This window comes from Chelmon rostratus, chromosome 15, assembly GCF_017976325.1.
Source record: "Chelmon rostratus isolate fCheRos1 chromosome 15, fCheRos1.pri, whole genome shotgun sequence".
Taxonomy (NCBI): Eukaryota; Metazoa; Chordata; class Actinopteri; order Chaetodontiformes; family Chaetodontidae; genus Chelmon; species Chelmon rostratus.
The window spans coordinates 2,903,729-2,908,259 of NC_055672.1; positions in this window are offsets into that span (position 1 = coordinate 2,903,729).

Consider the following 4,531-nt stretch of genomic DNA (forward strand, 5'->3'; position numbering starts at 1 on the left):
TCGTCTGCCCCTGAGTCGATCAGAACTCTTATGGGAAGAGACTCACGACCCCAAAGCAGACAGGAGGGAACAGTAATGCGGGAGGGAGAGCTGATATTAGGGGATGTCTGACTCACCAGTGCGCTCTCCGTCACGGGTGAGCCTGCCCTTTTGGCGTCTGAGGGCAGTTAGCGAAATAGTGACCTCCCTGGCCACAGTAGATACAGAGCCGCTGGTTGAAACGTCGCTGCCGCTCGCTAGGGTGGAGACGGGTCCGACCCAACTGCATGGGCTCCGAAGGGTGGGAGGAGGACGTGGAGGGAGCAGCGGAATGGCCGGAGGACCCGCCACTGGCTGAAGGGAGGACGAGGGAAACTGGCTCGTGAACATGAGAGAGGCGAGTCTGGGCTCTCTCTCTCTGTCTCTCTCGCAAACGGTTATCTATACGTATGGCGAGGGAAATTAAAGACTCTAAAGAATCGGGCTCATCTCTGGAAGCTAATTCGTCCTTTAACTCACTAGAAAGACTCCGTAGGAAAACACCTCGTAGCTCTAACTCCCCCCACCCGCTCTCTGAAGCTGCGATACGGAAGTCAATAGAGTAATCTGCCACTGATCTCGCTCCCTGCGCCAAGGAGAATAGGCGTTTAGCAGTTTCCTGCCCCTGTCGTGAATGATCAAAAATACGACTAAGTTCCCTCGAGAAACTGTCGAAAGACGAGAGAATGGGGGAGTGCTGTTCCCATAACGCTGTAGCCCACTGCGCTGCCCTGCCCCGTAACAAATTAACTGTATAAGCTATCTTAGCTCTATCAGAAGGATAACTAAGGGGTTGTTGATCAAATACTAGTGAACAGCGCAAGATAAACCCCCCAGCTTTACCAACTTCACCTGAAAAGGGTTCGGGGGCCGGCACATACGGCTCACGCTGAGAGACAGACAGAGAGGTAGATTGGGCTGCAGCGGTTGCCGGTGGGGGTGGCGCTGGTGTGGGACTTGGGGAGGAAGGAGAGCCACGGGTGTCCGTGCGGCTGAGGTAAGCGGTGAGGTCACGGACTTGGACGCTGAGACCTTGTACTGCCTCCATCACTCCCCGCAGCATGTCCTCGTGCTGGCCGAGACGTAGTCCTTGATGGGCGAGCGCCGCTCGAAAGGGGTCCGAATCCGCTGGGTCCATGTTTGGCCAGAGTATTCTGTGACGGCGGGTGCAGAGAGAGACCCAGGAGCGGAAACGGAGAAGGTTAACAAAGTTTTATTTTCACAAGAAAGGCAATAACTCAAACAGTCGCTGGCAGCGTGAGGTCCAAACAAACACAAACTCAGAGAGGTCCAGAGGGTGCTGGGCTGTGTGGGCATGGGAGGCACTGGAACGAACAGAGAAGAGACAAACGATTACTCCAAAAAGGTTTAACGAGATATCAACAAGTACTTTACCACAAGAGACTTGAGACCAACTGATACCACGGTACGTGGAAGTATACTCTGGCGTCGAGGAGCGTCTCCGCAGAGGTTAAATAGGCGTCCTAATTTCAGGAAGTGAACTCAGGTGTGCCCAATCACTCCTCGACGCATCGGGGGGGGGAAGGGAGCCTCAGGAAAACAAAACGTAAAGTTACAGCCAACACAACAGAACACAGGAAGTGGACCTTCAAATTAACAGCACAGACAATACCAACCACCACATTAATGATATTGCACAGAAATGAATCTGTATGTGTCACAGTATAAAGGCCGGATGGGTGAGAGCTTGAATGTCATATTTTATTCAGGTCCATGAAGTCCGATGTAAAGCGCCCTTTACTGCGATGGAGAGCTGGGAAAACAGTCCACTTAGACCTGACATCTCTGTCTCAGGGAGCAAAGTACGGAAGTGTGTCGGCTGAATGACACGAGGCTGGCACAGCTCTGTCTGAGCTGCAGGGGGCAGCCGATCATCGTGCCGCATCCAGGTCGTTTCACCTTCAACAAGATGTGGACGGGGGGTTGGGGGGGCTGATGTTTCATATCCTACCCCCTTTTGGGGATCTGTGCAGTTTGTTCCCAACCCGAATTCCCCACCTGTGACACAGATGTTTTACAGAAAGAGAGTTTAGAGTCCTGAAAGGGGGAACACGGTTGCGTTCAAGGCTGTGTGCAAAAAACAATAAGGAAGTGAAACAAGACGGAGTTACGAAATAAATCCTCTTTTTGGCCAGGGTAGGAAGCACATGGTAAGAGAACCCAAAAGCAACACTCACCACTCACACTGCAGCTTATTCTACCTGATACCTTACGTTCCTACTTGTTTTATATAAGGTCGATGTGTTTTGTACATTGTTCCTGTTCAAATAAAGATGCACAAAACATGAATCGATGCCATGAGGCAGTATAGACATATAAAGGCTTACATTAGCGAATGAGATGGCAGTTCAAGCTGGTAAACAACAGGAAGTACATAATGGCAGCGAGGCATTATTGATGATCTGTCCAGTGAGTGCAGTAAGTAAACATCCTGTGGGCTAATGGGGCAGTTAGGAGCAGGTAACCTGTAAATGGAGGAAACTATATGAGGGCAACTAGTGGACAGGTGTGGAATGACATGATCTGGAAAGATCACAGAAAATGCAAAAAGTTGAGGTGGAGAAAGTGAGACAGAGGAGAAGTCCTCAGTCAAATGACTGCTGTATGTCTGATGTGGGAGAGGCTGCTTGCATCTCTGCAGCAGTTTTTAGCCTCTTTCAGCTCATAGTTTTGGTTTTATGGCTCAGCCTTACTGCTTTCATTAGCCTCTTTGTATAAACCCATTTCTAACTGACCTACCCAGCACCAACAGCAGACAGACACAGGGCAGCTGGGGAAGGAAGTGGAACATGTCACACTTAAAGAGCTTTCTACTATATGAGAGCTTGGAAGAGGTTCAAACCTGAGTGCCAGCTTTTCTTTTTGTTAAGACAGAGTCACAAAAAGCTGCGGCTGTTACGCAAGTATTGATTCATGATCGAACCACACGGAGCCGATGGAGTAAAACGTCTCTGCTGGTTCTTGGTACTCCTGCTGCTCTGCTGCAGTCTTGCCTCTCTGGCCGAAGGTCAAACGCCTTCTGCATCTCACGATGCCTGCAGGGACGTGACACAGCTTCTTCTCACGGCCACCACGGATCAGGCAGAAAGACTGAAAGAATACGTGTTTTATACGTCGGTTATGTTTTTTCACGTTTGAAACACAAGACAACGCTCCAGGGATGGTAATGTCTGTCAACCAACCACGTTGGTCCAGACTGAAATTGTACAGTTTGCCATGAAATCAGGTTCACGCTTTTATGATTTTAAGACTCTGATGATCTTCTGGCTTTTCCTCTAGCACCACCATGAGGTTTTGCTTCCTCAAAAATTTCTCAACGACCAACAGATGGATTAGCATTAAATTGGGAACAAGCATGAATTAATTGTAATTTGTTGATCCTTGTACTTTTCCTTTAGTGCCAACATCACGTCAAAACTTTATTTGTCCAGTTTATTTTGGTTTATTTGGTTTATGACCAAATGTCTGCAGGAATAATGACACTCTCATCAGCTGAGCTTTCTGTAAAATGCTAATATGGCTAATGTCTGCATGTTATCATGCTAAACCAAGATGGTGACCATCATAAATAATACATCTGCTAAACTTTGAGCATGAGCATGTTAGCATTTAGCTCAAAGCAGCATACTGTGTCTGTACTGGCTAGCATGGCTGTAAACTCTTTTTGCGAGTATTCATTTTGTTTTTTTTATGCCAATATTATACTTTAATTGCATTGTTTTCTATACATATATTAGTTTTTTTTAATCTCCTCATGCTGCCTTTTTACTTTAATTACCCATGCTAACATGCTCACCTTAGCATTTAGCTAAAGCGCAATTATGTCAGAGTAGCTTCACAGAGCTCTAGCATGACTGCAGACTCTTAGTTTGTTTCAGTGTGTTTTACTCCACTGGTTTTAACTTTGCAGCTTTATTTGGAAAAGCACTATCTTAATAAAGTTTTACTGTACATATTTGTGCTTTAGCTGCTATCTCTGCCAAAAAGAGTGCAAGGGTAGATAAAGGGTCACTTTCAGGATTAGAGACATTTGGCAAATAGTAAAGAGTTAAAAGTCTTTATAACCTCTGAAGATTTAATTCAAAGTGACAAAAAACAAGGAATTTATTAGACTAGGAATGTGTCTGTAAACCACATGGACATAAGGTTTCAGGCTGCCTTTAATAACACGAAATGTACTGTGTATCTGTCAATTGTTCTGTCTGAGTATTCTTTCCAGCTGGAAGAGATCTATAGGAATGAAATTCTTCTTGCATACTTTCTATTGTTAGCCAGATGTCAGCTGTATATGCACTTCATCAGTCAGACCGACCCGTCTCCATGTTTCTGTTTTCTGAGAAAAGCACCATACTCTGGCTGCTTCTCAATGCATCCCATGACACAGTGACTCATACATAGGCTGCACGCACTCGCATGGAAAATATAGATCTGATTTCAACTCTTAGCTGCTCGGCTGTGGCAGCCTGGATGTTGGAAAGAGTACAAATCAAAT